General features: G+C 51.6%; 2 long non-coding RNA genes across 2 annotated transcripts in view; both read right to left on the bottom strand.

Annotated features, from left to right (window-relative positions):
- Positions 1–26556, bottom strand: part of LOC310712948 — a 246776-nt gene that overhangs the window by 95635 nt on the left and 124585 nt on the right. The window lies entirely within an intron of this gene.
- Positions 6196–16708, bottom strand: LOC310710441. Its single transcript, XR_014528066.1, has 2 exons — positions 16432–16708; positions 6196–6565 (listed from the first exon to the last, which is right to left on the bottom strand). It is a non-coding gene; the product is annotated as an uncharacterized lncRNA (long non-coding RNA).

The raw sequence follows: 26556 nt of genomic DNA, 5'->3' as shown, positions 1-26556 counted from the left end.
AGTCTCTCCTTCAAGGAAAGCGGCTTCTGTCTCTCTCTCTCCTCTCCCACCCCCACCCCCGCCGTTTTCACAAGCTTCCTCCTTCCCAGTCCCATTCCATTTCCCAGGGGGGCAGATCCCTTTATGAGCAGGCTTGATGCTGCTTGGATATGTGCCCAGAAAAACTTCTCTCTCTGCCTTTCCGTTACCGTCTGGCCTGGGCAGAGAAACCCGCCTGCAGGGATGCTGCAGATGGACACACACACACACACACACACACACACACACACACACACACACACCAAGAAATAAATTAAAAAATTGTCCAGTAGCACCTTAGAGACCGACTAAGTTTGTTCTGGGTATGAGCTTCCGTGTGCATGCACACTTCTTCAGATTCACTGAAAGAGAAGTCACCAGTCCCTTATATATAGTGGGAGGGTGGGGAGGGGTATTACTCAGAAGGGTAGTAGGAGATGTGTGATTGACTCAGTGGGTATGGTAAACCTGTTGACAACTGTTGTTGCTGTTTAGTTGTGTCTGACTCTTTGTGACCCCCTGGACCAGAGCACGCCAGGCACTCCTGTCTTCCATGGCCTCCCACAGTTTGGTCATGCTCATGTTGGTAGCTTCTATGACACTGTCCAACCATCTCGTCCTCCGTCGTCCCCTTCTTCTTGTGCCCTCCATCTTTCCCAACATCAGGGTCTTTCCCAGGGAGTCTTCTCTTCTCAGGAGGTGGCCAAAGTCTTGGAGCCTCAGTTTCAAGATCTGTCCTTCCAGTGAGCACTCAGGGCTGATTTCCTTCAGAATGGAGAGGTTGGATCTTCTTGCAGTCCATGGGACTCTCAAGAGTCTCCTCCAGCACCAGAATTCAAAAGCATCAATTCTTCAGTGATCAGTCTTCTTTATGGTCCAGCTCTCACTTCCATGCGTCACTACTGGGAAAACCAGAGCTTTGACTATACGGGTGATGTCTCTACTTTTTAAGATGCTGCCTAGGTTTGTCATTGCTTTAATGATTGCAATTAGTCCTACAGGAAAAAGCAAGGAATAGTACTGTATGCAGATGACCAAAAAGCTTTAGCATATGTAATGAGACAAGAATCCAACATCTCTATTCACACACACCAAGAGTTCCTTTTAATTCCTCAAAGGAGCATATGGATAACTTTATTCCTATGAGGAATGATCACATTCTTGCTTATTCCATTTGTTGAATTCATACCCTGCCTTCCTCCCAAAGGAGACCAGGGCAGAAAACCATGCAGGATTCAGCATCTTAAAATCAATTCCAACACAGTCTCAATTAAAAGCAGTGATTTCCTTAAGTATAAGGAATGCAATGACTTTGCAAAGTTTTTTGCAGATAAAGTCGCTCAGATTCGAGAAGAGGTAGACTCCACCGTGGGAGCAGGGCCGGGGCAGGAGAGTGCTAGAGTCCTGTCTAGTCAAGTTGTGTGGGATCAATTCCAATCTGTTACCCCCGAGGATGTGGACAGGCTGCTTGGATGAGTGAAACCAACCACCTGTCTCCTTGATCCTTGCCCATCCTGGCTTATAAAAGCTAGCCAGGAAGGGCAGGGCGATGGGCTTCGTGGGGTGGTGAATGTTTCCCTCCGTGAGGGAGCCTTCCCAGACCCGCTGAAAGAGGCGGTTATTAAACCGCTTCTTAAAAAACCATCTTTAGATGCGGCCACGATGGCCAACTATCGCCCAGTCTCAAATCTTCCATTCTTGGGCAAGGTGATTGAGCGAGTGGTTGCTGAACAACTCCAGGCATGCCTGGAAGAAGCGGACCATTTGGATCCCTTCCAGTCGGGATTCAGGCCTCATCATGGGACCGAAACTGCCTTGGTCGCACTGGTTGATGATCTCCGGCGGACTAGGGACAAAGGTGAGAGCTGTGTCCTAGTTCTGCTGGATCTCTCAGCGGCTTTTGACACCATCAACCGTAACATCCTTCTGGACCGTCTTGAGGGGCTGGGAGCTGGGGGCACTGTTATACAATGGTTCCGCTCCTTCCTCCTGGGCCGTGTTCAGAAAGTGGGGGGGGGGAATGAGTGTTCAGACCCCTGGGCCCTCACTTGTGGGGTGCCTCAGGGTTCCGTCCTCTCCCCCATGCTTTTCAACATCTACATGAAGCCGCTGGGAGAGATCATCAGGGGATTTGGGCTGGTGTTCATCAGTATGCAGATGATACCCAGCTCTACCTCTTTTTCAAATCAGAACCAGTGAAGGCAGTGAAGGTCCTGTGTGAGTGCCTGGAGGCGGTTGGAGGTTGGATGGCGGCTAACAGATTGAGGTTGAATCCTGACAAGACAGAAGTACTGTTTTGGGGGGACAGGAGGCGGGCAGGTGTGGAGGACTCCCTGGTCCTGAATGGGGTAACTGTGCCCCTGAAGGACCAGGTGCGCAGCCTGGGAGTCATTTTGGACTCACAGCTGTCCATGGAGGCGCAGGTCAAATCTGTGTCCAGGGCAGCTGTTTACCAGCTCCATCTGGTACGTAGGCTGAGACCCTATCTGCCTGCGGACTGTCTCGCCAGAGTGGTGCATGCTCTGGTTATCTCCCGCTTGGACTACTGCAATGCACTCTACGTGGGGCTACCTTTGAAGGTGACCCGGAAACTACAACTAATCCAGAACGCGGCAGCTAGACTGGTGACTGGGAGCGGCTGCAGAGACCACATAACACCGGTCTTGAAAGACCTACATTGGTTCCCAGTACGTTTCCGAGCACAATTCAAAGTGTTGGTGCTGACCTTTAAAGCCCTAAACAGCCTTGGTCCAGTATATCTGAAGGAGCATCTCCACCCCCATTGTTCTACCTGGACACTGAGGTCCAGCACCGAGGGCCTTCTGGCAGTTCCCTCACTGCGAGAAGCCAAGTTACAGGGAACCAGGCAGAGGGCCTTCTCGGTAGTGGCGCCTTCCCTGTGGAACACCCTCCCACCAGATGTCAAAGAGAACAACTACTACCAGGCTTTTAGAAGACATCTGAAGGCAGCCCTGTTTCGGGAAGTTTTTAATGTTTGTTGTATTATAGTATTTTAATATTCTTTTGGACGCCGCCCAGAGTGGCTGGGGAAGCCCAGCCAGATGGGTGGGGTATAAATAATAAATTATTATTATTATTATTATTATTATTATTATTATTATTATTATTATTATTATTATTCATTGGCCAGAAAGTGTTGAAAAAAGATAGAACTTTCTTTATGTATGCAACTACAGCAGCAAGGATACTCATCGCAAAGTATTGGAAGACACAAGATTTGCCCACACTGGAAGAATGGCAGATGCAATTGATGGACTACATGGAACTGGCGGAAATGACTGGCAGAATCCGAGACTTGGGAGAAGAAACAATGGAAGAGGACTGGAAAAAGTTTAAAGACTATTTACAAAAACAGTTTAAGTTGTATGAATCTTAAGAAATTGCACGATTTAGAAAAATATGGTTCCAGTAAATTTAAGGTAAATTCAAGTCACAATTAATTGATAATAATTATTTTAAGATAAGAAACGTAACATCTGAGAAGTACAAATAAGGTATGACCCAAGGTAATAATTTGCTGAAAATCTTTATTGTTGAGAACGCAGGGTAAGGGAGATGTGAGGAAGTCCAATAAGTTACATAAAAAAGTCATGAAAGTTTTGTTTTGTTTTCTTTTTTTTACTTTCTTTTCTCGATGTATAATGTAGATGTATATGTATGTTTAATATGTGTTTCATGTTTTATATTTGAAAACCCAATAAAATATTTATTAAAAAAGAGGAAACCACAACTAATCCAGAATGTGGCAGGCAGACTGGTGACTGAGAGCGGCCGCTGAGACCATATAACACCGGTCTTGAAAGACCTACATTGGCTCTCAGGGCATTTCCAAGCACAATTCAAAGTGTTGGTGTTGACCTTGAAAGCCCTCAATGGCCTCAAAGGCCCAGAATACCTGGAGGAGCGTCTCCACCCCCATTGTTCTGCCCGGACACTGAGGTCTAGCTCTGAGGGCCTTCTGGCGGTTCCCTCACTGCGATAAATGAGGTTACAGGGTACTAGACAGAGGGCCTTCTTGGTAGTGGTACCCGCCCTGTGGAACATTCTCCCATCAAACGTCATGGAAATAAACAACTATCTGACTTTTAGATAGCTGAAGGCATTCCTGTTTAGGGAAGTTTTTAATGTTTGATGAATTATTCTGTTTAATATTTTGTTGGGAGCCGCCCAGAGTGGCTGGGGAAACCCAGCCAGATGGGTGGGCTATAAATAAATTACTACTACTACTACTACAGCAACAACAGCAACAACATTTTTTGGGGGTGGGAATGTTAGGATATTTCCGTTCCACCTTAAAAGGGAGCAGGCTTTGTGAGTCACAGAGTCTGCACATTTCCTGTTCACAGGATGTTTATGTTTTCCTATTGCTTTCGTTTTCTCTCTGTGTGTCTGGAGACACTGAAGCAGGCAGTCATGTTTTTCTTTGTTCTGATCAACGCTGAATAAAACTTGTAAATAATGCTCTCCTGCGTGCAACTTCTGCTGTGAACTATCTGCTGATAGAGTGTGCATGAGCTCTGGAATGTGGCAAGCTATTTCTAGAAAACTCATGTCGCTAATTGCTGATACTGTATCTACGGGAGATCGATGGATCGTCCGGCAGACGGCTTGGGGGCCATGATGGACTTTGTCTCCCTGGCAGTATCCCAACAGGGAATGGTGCTGGCACTGAGTACCCTCTAGTACTCCCATTAAAAAGTACTGATTTTTGAAGAGGGTCTTCAGTGGGCCCTGAATGTTCCTGCCTCCAACCTTGACCCAAAGGCGTAGAAGCCTCTCCTGCCAGGTCCTCTCCCAGAATAACTCAGAATGGGTGCAGGTCAAGTGTCCTCAGGCAACAAAAAGTGAAATGCAGCAATAGGAGAACCCAGGAAATCTGAAATTGGTAAGGAATCCAATACATAATGGGCAGCTTATCAGTAAAGTGCTCTTCAGATGAGTCACCAGTGGTCTCCACTGGTCCCTGGGTTGGGCAGGATCCCAGAATTGGGGGAATCCAGTGAGCTTTCTTTGCCCCCGTGATAGAAGTCTAGTGTCCAGATCAAGGGAAGTAATAGTTCCACTCTATTCTGCCTTAGTCAGACCACACCTGGAGTCCTGTGTCCTGTTCTGGGCACCACAATTTAAGAAGGATGTTGACAAGACAGAATGTGTGCAAAGGAGGGCAACGAAGATGACCAAGGAAACTAAGTCTGATGAGGAACAGTTGAAGGAGCTGGGTATGCTTAGCCTGGAAAGGAGGAGACCTAGGGGCTGTGGGGACTTCGGGCCCCACAATAAAATATCTGAGAGGGCTGTGTCCCCACAAAGTTGATAGGCATTCCTATTCAAATGGTGTGTGTGCATCATGTGATCAATTATGTGGGGTGGGGCTTACCTGAGCCACCACATTATTTTATTCAAGTTGGCACCCCTGGAGGAGACTGAAAGGAGATATGAGAGCCACCTTCAAATATCTCAAGGGCTTTCACATGGAGAACGGAACAAGCTTGTTTTCTCCTGAAGGGTAGGACTTGAGCCAATGGCTTCAAATTCCAACTACCGGTAAACATCAGGAAGAACTTTCTGACAGTAAGAGCTGTTCCAGAGTGGAGAAGTGGTGGACTCTCCTTCCTTGGAGGTTTCCAAGCAGAGGTTGGATGGCCACCAGTCATGGAGGCTTTAGATGAGATCCCTGCATTGCAGGGGGTTGGACTAGATGACCCTCGGGGTCCCTTCCAACTCTGCAATTCTATTATTCTTTTAGCTGCTGAGCAGTCCCACAACTGGGTTTCCATTCATGGGATGCCTAGTGAGCTGTTTGAGTTCCAGTGGGGCTGCACAGGGGCAGTGGGGCAGATCCTGTCTACATGTGCATTTGCAGGGACGCAGGTCAGGTGCTCACCAGAGGGACCCCCAGAGCCCAAGGAGACCGCAGGCTCTTATCCTAGGAGGACCCTCATGGATGGAGGAACCAGGCAGGGGTTGGCAACTGGCAGCCCAGCTAGCTGTCAGGCGCACCCCAACGTTGTCTCCACCTTGTGTGGGTGCTGGGCTCCCGCCTCCTTTCCTGTTGTGATTTTCTAACACACACTGACTCGCACGAGAGATCCATGGCCAGTTCAGAACTGGGGAGTGCAAGAGACACACAAGAGTTCTCTTTCGCTTGCTCTGCTCTCCTCAAACACATAGACACCCCGCTGGCTTTATGGAGTTTTGTAACAAATGTCCTTGCACCAAAAAATTATTTACAAGTCAGTGTTGCTTGGTAACAAGGACTCCCCCAGCATCTGGCTCGATGAGAAGCAGGTCTGTGGAGACTCACGCACAGAGGGGGGGGGGGGTCGGTCCTGATGCCGCTGGTGCTGGGGCTCTTTGCGTGGAACTCTTCTGAGAAGCTTCAGACCAGCATCTGTCTCAAAGGCAGCTCACAGGTGGAGGAGGCTCTTGGGGGGAGCTGGGCCTGGGGGGGTCTGCTCTGGCCTCCAGCATAGCATTGGAGAAATGGAGAACTGAAAGGGTCACCACACCTCATATAGTCCAACCCCTGCAATGTAGGAATCGCAGCAGAAGAAAGCAAAGAGAGGGAAGGGATGGAAGTCAGGAGAGAAGGAGAGAAGAGAGAAGGGGAGTCCCCACTAGTCAGACTCCCAAAAGAGTCTGCGATATTTTCCATCAGAGCACACCCTATATAGCATGGCTGTCCAACAGGTCGATCGCACCCTAGTGGTTGAGCGCGGGCTTGTGATTTTGTGATCTCCAACTCAACAACTTTGGCTCACCCTTCCGCCTTCCGGAAAAAGTTCATCAACAAATTTGGCCAATCAATCCAATGGGTAGATCACTGACAGTTTATTTACAGTGGGAGTAGATCACAGTCTCTTGGAAGTTAGACACCCCTGCTATACAGTCATACCTCATATTACATTTGCTTCATGTTACCTTTTTTCAGGTTGTGTCCTGCAGCAACCCGGAAGTAGTGGAAAGGGTTACTTCCGGGTTTTGCCACTTGTGCACACGCAGACGCGCAAAATGGTGTCATGCGCATGCGCAGAAGCGGCGAATCGCAACCCGCATGTGCGCAGATGCGCCGCTGCGGGTTGCGTTCCTTTCATGTTGCGAACTGGCCTCCGGAATGGATCCCGTTCGCAACCAGAGGTACCACTGTATTGGGAAAATACGCCCCCTTGGCTGCTTATTTCCTGCCCAACCTCTTCCTGCCACCTCTGCACCTCACCATCTCTCATCCAAGCAGAATTCTTGAAAGCCCTTACGCAACCCAACTGTGGGAATGTTGTGGATAGTGGGAGAGGATATATTGATGAAATATATTATCCTTCCTCACTCACACGAGTCAGCTAGTAGCAGAGCACATTCCCTTGTACATATCAGGATGCTATTTGATGGATTTGTGAGAACCATTTGAGTTAAGCAATCCAGTCTGGCTTGTCTAGGCTGGATTGTTCCTGGTAAGTTTCCCCTTTTATTTCCCTCGTAAAAACAATAATGACCCAACAGTCTTCTTTGAAAGGTAATGATAAGGTTTACTTACATTCAGTTCACAGCATAGTCATGAAGGAAGGCCTTATCTTGTAGTTACAGTTACAGAGAAAAGTCTGGGTTCACCCTCTGTGAGAGATGAGGCCATGTGCTGCTGGCCGAGAGCCAGCAGACAGCAAAAGGCAGCAAGAGTAAGAGGAAGCAAGAGGAAGAGAGCAAGGGGAAGATGGCTGGGTGACTAGCCCCTTTATAGGGTCTGCCAGGATCCCGTCCATCTACCTGGTCACATGCAGGGGGAGGATGCTCCAGACCAGGTGTGACAGGAAGTCCTCCTGGCTGGAGCAACATCCCCCTGTGTGTCCACTCTGGGCAAACAGGAAGTGTTGTACTTGACTGCTTCAGTGATATTACATCCCACACAACTTTATCTGCCGTACTTGCAGAGCCCTCCTTGAGCCTCCTCTGGAGTTGCTCTTCACTCTAACAGTCAGTTGCAGGTTCCTCTGAAAGCGGATCTTGCCGGTTTCATGGTCAGGACGCGCTGATAACAGGCTTTGCAGAATTTCTACCTCAAGTTCTAAATGGGCACAAAAGAGAGGGACTTTGCATGGGGAAGATGCCTCTGGGGCTGCTTCCCAGAGGATCACAGAGCTGTGGAGTTGGAAGGGAACCCAAGGGTCATCTAGTCCAACCCCTTATATCGCACCACACACACCCCAGCAGCAACCACAAGTAGCAATGGCTTTTATGTGTGCTCAGACCTTCACATCATCACCCGCAGAGAAATGCTTCGCAACTGGGGCAGCTCACCTGGCGATGGGGAGAGATCAGGTATTGTTGTGGTACGTGTGTGAGGGTGCGGGGTGTGTGAGTGAGTCGGCCCTTCAGTGGCACACTCAAGGAAGCATTGCAGGCAGAAAGGCAAGGCCTCAGGCTCAGACCTTGGTAGATCTGATACTGGCCAGCAGGCCTTGCCCTCATCTTTCTCTCTCTCTGCCTCTCTCTGCCAAGGGGTCCAGTTCAGGGTGGAAAAAACTGGTGCTCAGCCCCCTCCCCTTGCGGTGCCCTGAAGCAAACTCTTCCTGCTCTCAGTTTTTTTTAGAAATCTGATGGTTTTCTAAAATTAATTGGTTCATCAGGGAGCCAGCAAAGATTCTCGTGAAACAATCTGAATTTTCCTTTTCAATAAATGGCTTAATCAGTAGGAATCCTGGCTTTTTGATTGAGCAATTTGTTAGAGGAATTTAATTTTATCTCAGTGCAGGGGAACGCCTTCCGGCTGGGGCTGCTTCCTGGGGCGGGCGGGCGGGGGGGTGTATTATTACTAGCGCAATCAGGTACAACATTTTTCTGTTGCTGAGAATGGACCCCCTGGGGAATGTGGCTACAGACCTGCTCTGGAGCTTCCTCCCCTTGTGTGTGACCAGGTAGACGGGAGTGACCCTAGCTGGCCAGATCAAAGGGCTGGCCACGCAGCCACCTCTCTCTTGGTCTCTTGGACTCCGGGCTCTTAGCCAGCGCATGGCTCAGGCTTCACAGAGGATGGAGCCCACAAGCAGTCTGAGATGAAGCTCACACTTCCTTTCACTGTCAACACAAGGGAAACCCTCCCTTCAGATTACTGCTGTGAACTGAATGTGAGAAAAACTTTATTCTTACTTTGAAAGACGACTGTGCTGTGTTATTATTCTTTTAAGAGGGAAATAAAAGAGGGAACTTACCAGGAACAATCCAGTCTGAACAAGCCAGACTGGGTTGCTTAATTAAAGGAATCTAACGAATCACCAACTTGCTTCCAATAAGTTGCAAAGGGAGTGTGCTCTGCTGTTTACTCACTAGCGTGAGTCAGGAGGGATAATATCAAAACAATGTCATCTCCTACCTTCCTTAACATTCCCACAGTCTGGAGGCTGCAGCGTGCTGGTGGTGGGGGGCATATTTGTGGAAGATTTGCAGGAAACCACGATGACGCTCTTTGTTTTCATCCCTCTTGTTCCTCAGTCAATACTTGCAGGTAGCCCAAGCCAGAGGAAAAGGGTGTGGTGGGTTTCAAAAGAGGAAGCATCTCTTCCAGGGGACCCCTGGCTCACTGGACACTTGATTTTGCAGGCCTGGGAGGGGGCCCCCAGCCCACCCCCTGCATGGGATTTCCTCCAGAATAGGCCTGCTGCAGGACCCCACGTGGACAGAACCATGGATTCAAAGAACCACAGAGCTGGAAGCAAGACCAGTCCCGGCCCCACCCTCCAAAAATGCAGGTATTGCAGCTAAAGAACCTCTGACAGGTGGTCATCCGGCCTCTAAAACCTACAGGGAAGATGAGACCACTCAAAAAGCTCTTTGTGATGTTACGGAAATTCCGGGGGAGGGGGCACAGCTTTAAAGTTGTTACAATGTTACAAATATTTTGCCTGAATGTATCCTTTCGACTTGACAGCTCAGGGAAGATACCTAGCTTTATAAATTTGTAGAAAATCCACACTTTAACCGACTCTCCTCATTCCAACACCATTTTGGTCCTTAAAGAAAGGTGAATTTGGGCTCCACCTCCGTCCATGAACCAAGAAGCAGGAAGTCACTGTAGGCAGCAGGAACAGGGCATCCCGCCATTATTCCCCAAGCGTGAGAGCACAGACAGGGCCCCCCACCCAGGGAGTGACCAGGGGGCAACACTAGACAGTTGAGCAAGTCAGGTGTTCTGAAAGCCCATCTCCAGACAAGTCCTGAGGGCAAGGAGATGTCAAGAGTTTCATTGCTCTTTCAGTGATGGGGAGTTAAGAGGTGTTGGGAAAGGTGTGTGATCAAGTGACCTCATGTTGAACTGGTGCAAGCCTCCCCATTTGTGACATGCTAGTGATGTAGTGATGATGTATCAGTGCTGCTGTTCGAAGTGTATTCTGGGGGAAAGAGAAGTTTTAAAAGAGGTCACTCCATGCTCGGGGTTCTTACTCCTGGGGGGACCTGTTGCAAAACAATTAAAATCATGGTCTACTGACTGCTCTTTTGCTCCAAATTGCTTGGCTGCAACTTCCATCTTTTACTGACTGCATAGACCCTCAGGGGACTTGCACCCTGACGAGCTGGGCTGTTGGGGAGTCTCTCACCCCAGAATTTTTCCTTAACAGTGATGTTAAGGAATCTCAGAATCTCCTTTCTTGCAATTTGAATCCACTGGTCAGGTCCTCCCCTCCCCTGTGGAGCAGCAGAAACCCAGCCTGCTCCACCTCCCATGGCACAGCCCTCGAGATACTTGGCTGCTGCACAGTCTTCTTTCCCCCTGGCTAAACAGACTCAGCTGCCTCAACCCTTCTTCTTCTAAGACTTGGTTTCCAGATCGTCTTGGTCGCCCTCCTCTGCACACTCCTCTGGCTTGTCAATACCCTCTTTAAAGTGAGATGCCCAGAATGCTCAGTGGCTGCCAAGGGAGGGCAGAAAGACCAGCCCCCCCCCCCCGCTTTACCAGCCAACTCCATGACTCAGATTTCTCCTGCATGATGGGATGAAAGAAGACCCCCCCCCCCCGATTCACCCACCATGCCCTGGCTTGACAGAGCCCATCAGGAAGTCCTTCTGACATCACAAAGGCCATGAACACGCAAGTGGAGCATGTTGTTCCCCTGCCTGGTTCCGCGTCTCTCGACACGCCCGCCCGCCTGTCGTTTGCATTCATGTCAAGCTCTTGAGCTCTTTTAATAATTGAAAAAACAAAACAAAAAACATGCACCGTGTGGAAGAAAGGCAGCCATGTACCACCTCGGTTAAATTTTAATATTTGAAGTTGACAGGATGGCAGAGCGAGGGAGAAAACAGATTTATCTTTAAAAGAGTTACCCAGGCCTGACAAATAAATAAACAATAGCCCAAAATAAGCTGGGGGGGGGGAGGGGGAGCCTGGAAGGTAAGAGGATGGCAAACTCAGGCAGAGTGGGAGATGAAGGAAGCTTCAAGAAGACCCCACAATTCTTTCCACAGATCTGTCCTACAAGAGGAACATGACCCTTAATTAATCTTAATGATATAAAAAACCAGAGCAATGAAGAGAAGGTAGGACCTGATCTCTCTCCACCCAGCACTCTCATGTCCTGACAGTCGGGCTGGTCCCCCAGTATTAAGATGTGGCTGGAAAACAAGGGGTTAACTTTTTATGCAGATATTTGCAGGTGGCTGTTGTTGTCGTTTAACTGCCTTAGAAAACCAGCAGTACAAAACTCCCCACATTTTTTTCACTTTGTGGTTTGCCAGGTGGGTCATTGAGAGTCCCCTTAAGGTAAAGGGTAAAGGGACCCCTGACCATTAGGTCCAGTCGTGGCCAACTCTGGTGTTGCGGCGCTCATCTTGCTTTATTGGCCGAGGGAGCCGGCGTCCAGCTTCCGGGTCGTGTGGCCAGCATGACTAAGCTGCTTCTGGCGAACCAGAACAGCGCATGGAAACACTGTTTACCTTCCCGCCGGAGCGGTACCTATTTATTTACTTGCACTTTGACATGCTTTCAAACTGCTAGGTTGGCAGGAGCAGGGACCGAACAGTGGGAGCTCACTCCGTTGTGGGGATTCGAACTGCCGACCTTCTGATTGGCAAGTCCTAGGCTCTGTGGTTTAGAAGACAGCGCCACCCACGTCAGCAAAGGGAAAGAAGAGGACCTTCTTCCTGAGGTCGGGTGTTATGTGCTGCTCACCCCATAATGGGATTCCAGGAGCCACTGGTCCCCACCAAGAGGCTATTGGTGGCTTCTAGCAAGAGGCTATCAATTTCACTAAGAAGGAAGTGTTAGGTTGTGGGCGAACATAGCAGATGACACAGCGATTCTTCAAAAAGCTCTTCTTTATTCAGATGTCAGAACAGAGCTAAACTGAGGGGCTCAGTCAGCCTGCTTATATAGAGCTCCAGAACAATGTAACTGTTGCCATTTTCTAAAACTATCCAATCACTGAACGTCACTTTTCAATCCTTCATTTGCATAACTATCTACAGTATCCCCCTGCTGGCCCAAGGTGAGAACTTCAGTACATAACAGGAAGTGTGGGCCACTGGGAGGCCTCAGAGGACTGGGCTCCCCCCTGCCTTCCACAGATGAAGGGCTGGTTCAGATCCACATTAGCCACACTGAACTGCTGAGCATGTGCCCTTTCCAAAGGCAGCCTTGAGAGTGTCAGCCCTGGGGCTGTTCTCCAGGCGACCTTCTCTCCTTACCTCCATCCTCTCTGAGCCATGGCTACTGGCGCATCTTCTGAGGCTTCCTAAGGGAACCACAGAAGGCTGCTGCTCCACCACCACCAGGTCTGGACTCCTCAATGGGATCAGGATGTGGTCTGGGTGGTCAAGGCAGGGCCAGATTGAGGTTTGATGCGGCCCTGAGCTCCTGAAGGTAATGGGTTCCTTTCTTTGTCCAGCTGTCCTTTGTCAACAACAAATTGTCACTGTTTTTTTGTGTTGAATATATGCTATATGGTCATTGATAGACCTCATAGGTATCTCAAGCCCTTTGCACATAACAAAATATGTATTTTATCAAAGTAATTGTTGAACTGAAATACAATTAAGAAGTATATAAATAGTGAAATACAATTAAGAAGTATATTAATAGTGAAATAATTATTAAGCTCTAACTTGAAATGATTTTTTTATTCATAACAAACTTAATAATGCAAACCTATTGGCATTTGGCAATAACAAAAGTTCCTTTAGAAACACAATTTACAAAGTCTCATAATCTGGTCTCTAGAACAGTGTTTCCCAACCACTGTTCCGCGGCACACTAGTGTGCCGCGAGATGTTGCCTGGTGTGCTGCGGGAAAAATTAAAAAATTCGAAAGATTTTTTTTTTAAAAAAAGTCAAATTTTCGATTGGGGCGCCGTCACTAGATGACCCCTGGGGTTCCCTCCCTCCCTCCCGCTCTGCGCCTCCCTCCTCCTCCTCCTCCTCCGGGGAGGCCCTTCCTGGCTCTCGGCCAAGGCTTGGCGGCTGCCACTCACTCACTCGCTTGCCCACCCGTCCCTCCATCCCTGCACCCGGCCTCTCCCCCTCCGTCCCCGGCGCGGGGGCTGCCGGGATCCGTAGTCCCCTCGCCCTAGGGCTCCGCGCCCGCGCGGGGTGCGCGAACTACGTTTCCCAGCGTGGCCTGGCGGGCCGGGCGTTTTGTTTGAAGCGCTCTTCTCCCGGCCATGGAATGAGCGCAGCGGCGGCGGCCGGGCGGGCAGGGGCTTTTCCGCGCAGACCCCGCGCAGCCTGCCTGCGCCCCCGCGGAGATCGGGCGGCAGGATGGAGCCCGGGGATCCCCGCGGAGGCGGAGCGGCGGAGGCTGCCCCCCAGGTAGGGCTGCGTCGGGGGGGGGGGTTATTTTTGCAATGCTGCATCCGCGCCGGAGGGGACGCATCGGACCGCGGGGAGACCCCTTGGCGGGCGTGCAAGGCAATGCATGTGTGCAGGCGTTGCATGGAGTGCAGTGCAATGCAATGGCAACGCGGCGCCCTGCATGCATGCATGCAACTTCCACCGGTGCTCCGGACTTGGCAGGTGAGGGGGGTCCCCAGTGGGCGGCAGAGAGAGCCGGGAGGGCGAAGGGGAGCCGGGGGGGAGCAGCGCTGCTCCCCGAGCCGAGCCCGGGGGGAAACTTCAGTGTCGTTGCGCCGAGTGTTGGAAGCGGAGGCTGGCGGGGGCCCCTCACCTGCAAAACCTGGTCGCCTCTCATATATTTCGTGCATTGCATTCATTGCCCGCTTTCTCCTCCAAGGAGCTCCCGGGGGCGCGCGTGGTTCTCCCCGTGTTATCCTCGCAACAACAGCCCTGCGAGGTGGGTCAGGCGAGTGGCCCAAGGGAGCACCCAGGGATTGTCCTGGCCAGGTGGGGTGATTTGAACCCTGCTCTCTGCCCGGTCTTCGTCCTCATTTAGCCCCCACATGTGCATGACTGTGCATGACTGAGGTTTCCCCCCCTCGTCTTGGCTATGGTGTGAGTCTGTGCTGTTAATTAATGGGGTTCTGCCTTCGGAGAAGATGAGCCAGCCCTCAAGGAGGTGATTATGTAATTTGCTAGCAATTCATGTCCCTCCCGGCGTGACGCTGCGCGCTGACGTCACGGGGCTGTAATGGTGGTGTGCCTCGAGATTTTTTTCATGAAACAAGTGTGCCTTTGCCCAAAAAAGGTTGGGAAACACTGCTCTAGAAACTTGCTATAACATGAAATAATAAGAGCAAACCAGTAATATTTTAGGGAGCAGGCTAGCAGGCGGGACCCATAACTTACATCAGTGAATAAGAGGAAGAGAAGGAGGAATTTGGATTTGATATCCCACTTTATCAGTACCCGAAGGTGTCTCAAAACGGCCCACAATCTCCTTTCCCTTCCTCCCCCACAACAAACAGTGGGGCAGAGGGACCTCAGAGAAGTGTGACTTGCCCAAGGTCACCCAGCAGCAGCATGTGGAGGAGCAGGAAGCGAACCCGGTTCACCAGATTACGAGTCCACCGCTCTTAACCACACCACCACACTGGCTCTCAACACAACACAGCCTACACAACACAAAACACTGTTGCTGTGTGTAGGTTTTATCTTATATCTTGGAAATGCACATCCAGTTTTTTCCCCCTTAAATTTTTTTGGGGGCCCTCAAGAGAGTGGGGCCCTAAGCTAGAGCTTGTTTAGCTTATACGTAAATCCGGCAGTGGGTCAAGGGGGGGGGGACAAGCAAGGTGTCCATGAGACACAGCACTTTGCAGAGGGGGTTAGGACAGAGGCGGTTCCACAAGGAGGTGGGCTGAGGTGGGCCCTGGAGTGGCAGTTTTGGGAGGGGGGGCCATGAAAGGTCTTAGGTCTGTAGCCGATTCTTCTGGCATTGGGGTTCTCTGCGGGGCCCCACAGCTCTCCCTCAGAGCAGGGATGCCAGTGGACCCTGCAGCTAATACTACACAGGTCAGGACCAATATTTCAGAAGAGGGTGATTGACCTATCGGGGGGGGGGGGAGTCTGTTAGGGGATGAGAGGGCATCTGCCCCTGGTGAGCCCTGACTTCTCCCTAGCGAAGGCGGCAGCAGCAACAGCGCCCGCCCTCCAGATCTCACCTTCCTCCTCCTCCTTCCTCCTTTCTCTTTTGCCATCCAGCTTGCGCTCCCGGCTTTGCCCTAGCCCCAGACATGCTTGTCTTCATTTCAGAGGCTTACGTGGGGCTTAGCAGGAGCCTGATTCTAATCAGCCTGGAGCTCATCGGGAAGAAACTGCACTTGCTGCCAGATAAGGCCGCTCACATCCCTAACTCAGCAGCTTAGCCAAATGGGTTTAAATGAAAGAGGAGGAGCTGCTGAATGGAAGGGGCCTTCTCACCTGAATCTCTCCCCCCCTTGCTCCTGTCAGAGCTCCTTCCCTGTTTTCAGCCTAGCTGAGGTTGAATCCTGACAAGACAGAAGTACTGTTTTTGGGGGACAGGGGGTGGGCTGGTGTGGGGGACTCCCTGGTCCTGAACGGGGTAACTGTGCCCCTGAAAGACCAGGTGCGCAGCCTGGGAGTCATTCTGGATTCACAACTGTCCATGGAGACACAGGTCCATTCTGCGTCCAGGGCAGCTGTCTGCCAGCTCCATCTGGTACGCAGGATGAGACCCTCCCTGCCCGCAGACTGTCTCGCCAGAGTGGTGCAGGCTCAGAGGGAGGCCGTAGCTGTACGGTGGTACCTCGGTTTAAGAAGAGCCCTGTTTATGAACTATTCAGTTCACGAACTCCCCAAAACCAGAAGTAGTGTCCCGGTTTGAGAACTTTACCTCGGACTAAGAATGGAATCCGAACGGTGAAAGGGCACCAGTGGCGGGAGGCCTCATTAGGGAAAGCGTGCCTCAGTTTAAGAACGGTTTCGGTTTAAGAACGGACTTCTGGAACAGATTAAGTTTGAGAACCGAGGTACCACTGTACAGTATATCCTCCTACCTGCCTGGACTCACAATCACATTCTCTTCCTCTTCTCCACTATGACAGCAACGCCACAACATCTGCAGTCTGAGCTCCAGGCTCCAATTTTAAGCAAGACTTAAGCATGTCTTCGAAACCAAATATTCCATTTTAAGCCTTCCTGAAGAAAGCTGCTGTATCTGTTACTCTTCAACAAATATTCTGAGAGAGTAAATGCTATTTTTTACCTTTTTACAAGATTTAAAATAATAAAGGGGGTGAAAAAAGGGGGAACACCAGGAGAATCCAGCCTGCCAAGAAAGCATCCTGGATTGTCTTAAACTAAAAGGCTGAAACTGGCCTATCTAAGCTTCCCTTTTATGATGCAAATGGTGACACACTGCTGAACTCACAAAGGGAGGGAGGGAGGGAGGGAGGGAGGATAATCTCTAAGAAGATGCCCTCCCCCAGCATCTATTCGCATCCCAACGCACAAGTGCTGAGGGCGTCATGCAGAGAGGTGAGGGGGCTTTTGTGGGGGGCTCCAATCCTCAGAATGAGTTCTGTATTTGCAGGTGCTAATTTACGGACCAGCATCTTCAAAAGCAGAGACATCACCTTGCCAACAAAGGTCCGTATAGTTAAAGCTATGGTTTTCCCAGTCGTGATGTATGGAAGTGAGAGCTGGACCATCAAGAAGGCTGATCGCCAAAGAATGGATGCTGTTGAATTCTGGTGCTGGAGGAGACTCTTGAGAGTCCCATGGACTGCAAGAAGATCCAACCTCTCCGTTCTGAAGGAAATCAGCCCTGAGTGCTCACTGGAAGGACAGATCCTGAAGCTGAGGCTCCAAGACTTTGGCCACCTCAGGATAAGAGAAGACTCCCTGGAAAAGACCCTGATGTTGGGAAAGATGGAGGGCACAAGGAGAAGGGGACGACAGAGGACGAGATGGTGGGACAGTGTTCTCGAAGCTACCAGCATGAGTTTGACCAAACTGCGGGAGGCAGTGGAAGAGAGGAGGGCCTGGCATGCTCTGGTCCAGGGGGTCACGAAGAGGCGGACACGACTAAACGACTAAAGAAAAACAACAACAATTTGGGGACACGGGGAGCGGAGGCGGCAGAAGAAGCGTCAGGCGGGAGGGCTGAGCCAACCCTCAGGCAGTTTTGGCGACCCAGCACTTCATGACAACACCAGGAGCCCCCGGCCCCCCTCCGGGCCTGGCGGCGGGTCTGAATGAGCTTACCCTCCAGCACAAGGCAAATGGGCCGGCAGTGGCCACTCCTCCCTGCTCTTTGAGAACAGCTGCGTGAGGTCAAAGGCATCACCGGATCAGAGTAAACTGATACTGTAAATGGGACTTGGAAGAAAATGAGGAGGAGGAGGCGTGGGGCAGAGAGGCTGCTGCCATGGCAGCTGTGGTGTTTAGCAAAGCCTATTGGGCAGTGAGTTTTCTTCCCACAAAATCACCCTGAAAAACCTCCTTGGAAGAGACAATCTATTCCAAACAGCCCCCAGTCCTCTCTCAGAGATCTCCCTATTCTTCTTTGCAATCGATAATCCATTAAACTGCAAAGAGTCTTCTTGGAGTTAAGGCCAGCTCCTTCTCTCTCCCTCTCTCTCTCCAGCCACGCCCCCTTCCAGGAGAATGATGCCCCAAAAAGGAGCTTTCAACACTCTCCCTTTGGAGTTCCGTCCAGCGATGGGCGCAGAAGGAAGGCGTTTCTTTCTGAGGTTCAGCAAGAAGAAGCAACTAGAAAGAGCAAAAGGGGGTTTTCTCCCCCAGCCCCCGAGTAAATTACAGCTCAGATGGAGCAAATCAGGCACACACTCTTGAGCAAAATGCTTCTTGTTCGTCTCTTGCAGAGCAAAGTGAAGTAGCTTTCCAAAGTTTCACAAATGCAGCAGGCAGCCCAGGAGTAATATATGAAGTTCCGGGGTAGAGCCTTAATGGGAGAGGCCCCCTGTTTCGGAATACTCTGTCCTTGACGAAGGAATAGAAATTGGCTTTCAGATGAAGCCCGTTTCAAACCTTTCTCTAGAGCAGTGTTTCCCAACCTTTTTTGGGCAAAGGCACACTTGTTTGATGAAAAAAATCTCGCAGCACACCACCATTACAGCCCCGTGACGTCAGCGCGCAGCGTCACGCCGGGAGGGACGCACGAAAGTGAAAGTTTTCAATTTTTTTCCCTCCCCCTTGCCGGGGAACCTCCAAGCTTTGGGGGTGGGAGGAGGCAGCAAAGCGAGGGACTGAGGGACCCTAACCCTAACCCTCACTGATCACCCGGGAAAGCATGCGAACGAGGAGCCCCCGTGTCCTGCTCCTGGCAGAGGACGGCACAAAGCGAGGAGGCCTGGACAAGGCAGCACGCTCCCCGCTCTCGCTGCATCGGGGCTTTTCTCCTCCAGGCCGCTTTCGAAGTCCCCTTCTCCGCTCCCAAGAGCCGGAGCTGCTGCTTCCAGGCCCTGTCCGAGCCCCGACTTGTGGCCTCACTTCGAGGAGCGCCTGTTGCTGGGGACGGGGCTGCATCCCCCTCAGCCGCCGCCTCACTTCCTTCCAGGAGACCCGACGGCTCCCCCTCTCCCGCTCGCCCTCCTGCGCCCGCAGCAGACCGAGACCTCCCCGCCCGGCTCTACCTGGGCGCCTCCAAGCCCGGCCGGCTCCGCGTCGCGCTCCACGCCGGGCAGCTGCAGCGGGGGCGCGCGGCGGCCCGGCTGAGCGCGCCCCGGAGCCGCTGCGCCGTCGCTCGCGAGTCCCTCCGAGAGCCCTCGGGACTGACTCCGGAGTCGCGAGGCGGCGCGTCGCCCAGGGAAGGGGCGGCTTCCCACAAGTCCTCCGGGAAGCAAACGCCCTCGCCCGCCTCCCTCCAGGCAACATCTCGCGGCACACCAGGCAACATCTCACGGCACACTAGTGTGCCGCGGAACACCGGTTGGGAAACACTGCTCTAGAGGATGGCGGGGGGGGGGGGAGAGAAGAGTCCTGGGCACTGAAGGCTGAGAGTGTGGTGGGCACTTGGCAAAGCCCCTCCACCTGTGAAATCTACTCGGAGTCGAGAGTGGATTCCATGCTCTTTGTTCAGCTCATAGTGGTGAGGAGGAATGGAAGTTCCCCCAGAATGTCCGCTTTATATACATTCTTCACACAATGGGCCCCACGTGATTGGCTAATTCCGAGATTCTCCTGTAGGCCAATCAGGTTGCGGATTCACTTCCACCTGGAGCTGGATTGGATGGCTCCTGTAGAACAATCAGACTGCTGCATTCTGGATCCTATTGTTCTTGGACCAATCAGACTACTGCATTTTGGATCCTATTCAACTCAGTACATAACAACCTGTGGAAATGAGACTACAGTGGTGCCTCGCAAGACGAAATTAATTCGTTCCGCAAGTTTTTTCTTCTTGCGAGTTTTTCGTCTTGCGATGCACGGTTTCCCATAGGAATGCATTGAAAATCAATTAATGCGTTCCTAGGGAAACCGCCTTCAGACCAGGTCCGGGGACAGTCTGTCCCCCGACCTCTTCTGAAGGCTGGGGGGGGGGACAAGGGCTTTTCTTCCCACCCCCAGCCTTCAGAAGGCTGTTCTGAAGGCTGGTGGTGGGAAGAAAAGCCCTTCTTCCCACCTCCCGCCCCGCAAGCTCCGGGGACAGGAGGGCTTTGCTGCCGACCGCCAGCATTTTAAAAGCCCCTGCTGTCCCGGGGCGATTTTAAAATGCTGGCGGGCGGGAGCGAAGTCTCTGCTGTCCCGGGGAGATTTTAAAATGCTGGGGGTCGGGAGCGAACGCTTCGCTCCCGCCCGCCAGCATTTTAAGATCGCCCGGGGCAGCGGAGAAGTCTCTGCTGTCCCGGGGAGATTTTAAAATGCTAGCGGGCTCCTGCCATAGGCGCGCGTCACCTCTCCAGCCAGGAGAGGGTTGCAGGGGGCTGCTTCTCTGCTGTCCCGGGGAGATTTTAAAATGCTGGGGGTCGGCAGCGAATGCTTCGCTCCCGCCCGCCAGCATTTTAAGATCGCTCGGGGCAGCGGAGAAGTCTCCGCTGTCCCGGGAAGGCAGGCGGGGGGGGGAGCAAAGACTTTTGCCCCCCGCCGGCCTTCAGAAGAGGTCCAGGTCCTCTTCTGAAGGCCGGCTGTGGGCAAAAGTCTTTGCTCCCGACGGCCAGCATTTCCCTATGGGCTTTCGTCTTGCGAAGCAAGCCCATAGGGAAATTCGTCTTGCGAAGCGCCTCCAAAACAGAAAACCCTTTCGTCTTGCGGGTTTCCCGTCTTGCGAGGCATTCGTCTTGCGGGGTACCACTGTATTTTAGCCTTTAGGACAGGGTGGGTCTTCCATGAAACGAATGAAGCTTAAGCTTCAGGGCCCCATATCCCACAGGGGACCAAGAAGCAACTTCAGTTCACATTGCTGAAAAGGTTTGGGTCTAAAAGACCCCCTTTGAGTGGTATGACTCAAATGGATTCATTTTTCATCGGATTTATTTCAAGAATCCCAAAGTTTTGAGAGTGGGTAGCACAGAAAAAGTGTAGCAGATCTGTCAGGGAAAAGCCCCACTGAAGATCACAGCCGTTACCCTGCAGTTACCCCGACTCATTGCTGGTTACGAAGGGACCCCCATGGCTGTTCTCAAACCTCAGGGCCTCAAAAGTATGTGGGATGTAATATAAACAGTCAAGTACAACACTTCCTGTTTGCCCAGAGTGGACACGCAGGGGGGGGTGTTACTCCAGGCAGGAGGACTTCCTGCCCCACCTGGTCTGGAGCATCCTCACCCTGCATGTGACCAGGTAGGTGGGCATGACCCTGGGAGACCCCATAAAAGGGCTGGTCACGCAGCCACCTTCCCTTCTTCTTCGTTTTATTCCATCTTGCTATTATTTTGCTGTCTGCTGGCTCTCAGCCAACAGCACATGGGCTCAAACTCTTTTCTGTAACTACAAGCTGAAGCCTGCCTTCAGGGATCCAACTGTGAACTGGATGTGAGTAAACTACTTATTACTTATATAGAAGATTGTTGTGTCTTTATTCTGTTTAAGAGGGATAAAAGGGGAAATTAGAAGGAATAACCCAATCTGGACAGAGCCAGACTGGATTGCTTAAGCAAAGAGATTCAAACGAATCTACCAACTAGCTTCCTGCTATATATTGGGGAATGTCACCCTGTTGCTGACTCACAAGCGTGAGTGAGGAAGGATACTATTAAATTAATATATCCTCTCCTAGTATCCGCAACATTCCCAACAAAGTGTAGGTCCACCACTGTTTACGAGAAGCAGGATGAATCCACAGCCCCTGCAATCGCACCGGGACAGAACATCCTGCAATGGCGCAGCATCTTTTCGGCAGCCTGCCTGCCTCCACCGGCTTCACAGCCTATAAAACCAGGAGTCCAAATGGCCGGGGTGGACTAGATGACCCTTTGGGGTCCCTTCCAGCTCTATAGTTTTTGTGGTTCTAAGAAGGCGCCATCCACAAAGAGACTAAGAAGGAAGGACCTGTGGGGTGTGAAACCCAAGAGCAGCCAAGTACAACATTCCTAGAGTGAACAAGTTTACACGTGGGGAGGAATGTTTGTCCAGCCAGCAGGTCAACTTCCTGTTTCCTTCTGGGCTGGGACAGACTTCCTCTGCATGTGACAAGAGGTGGGTGTGGCCTCACCTGTGCAGGTAACGACAAAAGCACAGGGCAGGGCAGCCATCTCTCTCTCTTTCACCACATGCATCGAAGACACAACATCTGCTTAGCCAAAGATGCTCTCTTGACCTCCAGCCAAGAGAGGACAAAGGGACTGTCTTCTTATGAGATAGTTTCCAGGTGTATGTTACCTTTCTAAGCTAAATCTGCCTTCTGGGATCCGACTGTGAACAGAATGTGAGTAAACTCTTTTTATACTTTTGTAGAAGACTGTGTCGTGTCTTATCTTTTGTGAGGGAATAAGGGGGAAATACCAGAACAGTTACCATAGAGGCTTTAGCGAGCCTGAGCAAACGCATCTGCTGCAAGTTTAAAAAGGGGAATGTTACTCTGCTAAATTGTGAACTTGTTTACACAAGTTGGAAAGGCTATAATCAGACAATATATTCTCTCCTGCACCCCTGAACATTCCCACAGGACCAAGAAAGGGCTCCTTCCTTCCCCCTTGGGGTCCTCACTCGGCCACTAAGTGGCTGCCGCTTGTTATAGGGCTTCACCCTGGCAGTGTTGCAATCTGCCTCTGGAGCCGCCTGCAGGGTTTGTCAGCAGGTGCCGAGGGAGCGCATGTGTGGCGTGGAGGGTCAGCGAGGAGAGGGCTGGTGATGAAGCTCACCCCCACCCTCATTTTCTCTCATATTCTCTCTCCTGCTCCCTGCAGAGAAATTAAGCTGCGATTGACCCTCTTCAACAAAGCTGCTGATTTCATCTGTGACGATAAGTGAACATGGCAGGAATATTATGCCGCCATCTCCCCACCCTGCCCCTTAAGCAGGGAGGGGAAAAAGCGCTTGGATTGAGTCAGGTTCGCCTCCGACAAGAGAGGTCACCGCGACGAGTCCTCTTGCATATGGATAAGTTATTCTGCCCTGATGGCCTCTTGGCCTCCCTAATTGTGGGCTGGCCAGCTGCTCGTTAGAGCCCCGCTGTCGGGATGATGATGTTGGAGGGCTCTGCAAACATGGAGTGTTCAGGGAGGGGGTTGAGGGCCAGCCAGGGACCTCTCCTCAAATGAAGTGGTTTATCTTCTGGAAAGTGGTTAGAATAACAGGCCAACTCTCACACAAAGAGCCACAGCAGCAGCTGAGCAGCGAGGGGGTGGGCAGGAAATATGGGGGTGGTGGGAGGGAAGAGGGGCCAGGAATCTCTCCCCCTCCAACCTTCCTGGAATCCCCATCAAGCTTATGGCAGCAGGTTGGCAGCCCATGGAGACCACCTCCACTGGGGAAGCATGCAGAACTTGGGGGAAGACGTCCTACCAAGTCTCCCACCCATCTCACCAAGCTTTAACAACAACAACAACATTTTTATTTATTTGTACCCCGCCCATCTGGCTGGGTTTCCCCAGCCACTCTGGGCAGCTTCCAACAGAATATTAAAAACACAATAAAACCTCAAACATTAAAAGCTTCCCTAAACAGGGCTGCCTTCAGATGTCTTCTAAAAGTCTGGTAGTTGTTGTTCTCTTTGACATCTGGTGGGAGGGTGTTCCACAGGGCAGGTGCCACCACCAAGAAGGCCCTCTGCCTAGTTTCCTGTAACTTGGCTCCTCGCAGTGAGGGAACCACCAGAAGGCCCTCGGCGCTGGACCTCAGTGTCTGGGCAGAACTGTGGGGATAGAGATGCTCTCTCAGGTATACTGGGCCTTTGAGGTCGTTTAGGGCAGTGTTTCCCAACCTTTTTTGGGCAAAGGCACACTTGTTTCATGAAAAAAAATCTCGAGGCACACCACCATTACAGCCCCGTGACGTCAGCGCGCAGCGTCACGCCGGGAGGGACATGAATTGCTAGCAAATTACATAATCACCTCCTTGAGGGCTGGCTCATCTTCTCCGAAGGCAGAACCCCATTAATTAACAGCACAGACTCACACCATAGCCAAGACGAGGGGGGAAAACCTCAGTCATGCACAATCATGCATATGTGGGGGCTAAATGAGGACGAAGACCGGGCAGAGAGCAGGGTTCAAATCACCCCACCTGGCCAGGACAATCCCTGGGTGCTCCCTTGGGCCACTCGCCTGACCCACCTCGCAGGGCTGTTGTTGCGAGGATAACACGGGGAGAACCACGCGCGCCCCCGGGAGCTCCTTGGAGGAGAAAGCGGGCAATGAATGCAATGCACGAAATATATGAGAGGCGACCAGGTTTTGCAGGTGAGGGGCCCCCGCCAGCCTCCGCTTCCAACACCCGGCGCAACAACGCCGAAGTTTCCCCCCGGGCTCGGCTCGGGGAGCAGCGCTGCTCCCCCCCGGCTCCCCTTCGCCCTCCCGGCTCTCTCTGCTGCCCACTGGGGACCCCCCTCACCTGCCAAGTCCGGAGCGCCGGTGGAAGTTGCATGCATGCATGCAGGGCGCCGCGTTGCCATTGCATTGCACTGCACTCCATGCAACGCCTGCACGCATGCATTGCCTTGCACGCCCGCCAAGGGGTCTCCCCGCGGTCCGATGCGTCCCCTCCGGCGCGGATGCAGCATTGCAAAAATAACCCCCCCCCCGACGCAGCCCTACCTGGGGGGCAGCCTCCGCCGCTCCGCCTCCGCGGGGATCCCCGGGCTCCATCCTGCCACCCGATCTCTGCGGGGGCGCAGGCAGGCTGCGCGGGGTCTGCGCGGAAAAGCCCCTGCCCGCCCGGCCACCGCCGCTGCGCTCATTCCATGGCCGGGAGAAGAGCGCTTCAAACAAAACGCCCGGCCCGCCAGGCCACGCTGGGAAACGTAGTTTGCGCACCCCGCGCGGGCGCGGAGCCCTAGGGCGAGGGGACTACGGATCCCGGCAGCCCCCGCGCCGGGGACGGAGGGGGAGAGGCCGGGTGCAGGGATGGAGGGACAGGTGGGCGAGCGAGTGAGTGAGTGGCAGCCGCCAAGCCTTGGCCGAGACCAAGGAAGGGCCTCCCCGGAGGAGGAGGAGGGAGGCGCAGAGCGGGAGGGAGGGAGGGAACCCCAGGGGTCATCTAGTGACGGCGCCCCAATCGAAAATTTGACTTTAAAAAAAAAAATCTTTCGAATTTTTTAATTTTTCCCGCAGCACACCAGGCAACATCTCGCGGCACACTGGTGTGCCGCGGAACAGTGGTTGGGAAACACTGGTTTAGGGCTTTCAAGGTCAGCACCAACACTTTGAAGGAGGGTCCATCACTTTTGTTGTGTTTCAAGCATTGTGTTATTTCATGGATTTCATGGGTTTTTAAATTTTATTAGATTCCCCCCCCCCCCAAACTGGTGTCTAAATGAATCAAACTGAAATATCTGGGCTGGAGCCACATCGGTTCTGCGGCAAGGCATCTTGAGAAGGGCCGAACTCTCTCCCCGACCCTAAAGTGGCTCTTAAGAGAAAGGGGGAAATGTGCTTGCAACACAGCCGTGCTTGGATTATTTTATTTTTAACATGCCGAAAACTAATACATACTTGGCTTTACTGCAAAGTGTAAACACGGGCTTGGGAATGGAGCGCTCACACCCAAAAAGTGGGCGTTGAGATCCGCGGAGGGCAGATTTGGTGATTTATGACAGATGTGAAACTCGAGAAATGGAAAAGTAATAAAGATCCGAAATGAAAAATAAGCAGCAGCAGCAGCAGCAGTGACAAAGGCCAGCCTGGGGGAGGAGCCTGCCCAAAATTGACAACAGAGGGGGGGGGAGCAGCGAGAAAGGGGGGTAGGGAGGCACACATTTGCAGCCTTATTCATTTGCATTTCTATACCAGGGGGAGCTAAAACCACAAAATAAAAAATCTGACGCAGCTTCTTTTTGAAGCAGAAAATAATTTTATTTCAGATTTGAGGAACACAGTTGTATTCATTAAGTTATCAGCCACAGCATTCAGACTGTGCTTGTAAACTGGATCAGTAGACAGTCTAGTGTAAAATTGGCTAGGCAAACAACTGCTCAGAGGCAATTCTCAATTCCATCTCACCACTGTCAGAGCAAAGAAGAGGGATGGAATGTTATTTATGATACTTGAAATTCAAGCACAACATTGTAGTGCTTGAGCAGAGGGATAGATATCCATTAGGCACTTTCCAAGGTAAAAACAACAAGATTAGGCAAATATATCTCGTACTAGAAAAAAACACCATTAAGGCCTTGAGAAGAAGTGGTTGGATTCATAGTACACTAGAAGGGCTCTTTGGATCAACGGAGCTTTACACAGAGAAGATCTCTTCATATCCGGGACCATATAACACCGGTCCTAAAGCAAAAATCAAAGTGTTGGTGCTGACCTTTAAAGCCGTAAATGGCCTCAAAGGTCCAGTAGACTTGAAGGAGCGTCTCCACCCCCATCATTCAGCCTGGACACTGAGGTCCAGCTCAGAGGGCGTTCTGGTGGTTCCCTACCTGAGAGAAGTGAGGTTACATGGGAACCAGGCAGAGGGCCTTCTCGGTGGTGGCATCCACCCTGTGGAATGCCCTCCGACAGATGTCAAAGAGATAAACAAATATCTGACTTTTAGAAGACATCTGAAGGCAGCCCTGT

The sequence above is a fragment of the Podarcis liolepis genome (genome assembly GCF_965112155.1).
Source record: "Podarcis liolepis genome assembly, chromosome: 7".
Classification (NCBI taxonomy): domain Eukaryota; kingdom Metazoa; phylum Chordata; class Lepidosauria; order Squamata; family Lacertidae; genus Podarcis; species Podarcis liolepis.
Note: the sequence above shows the minus strand (reverse complement) of the source record. Positions and strands in the feature narration are given on the sequence as shown.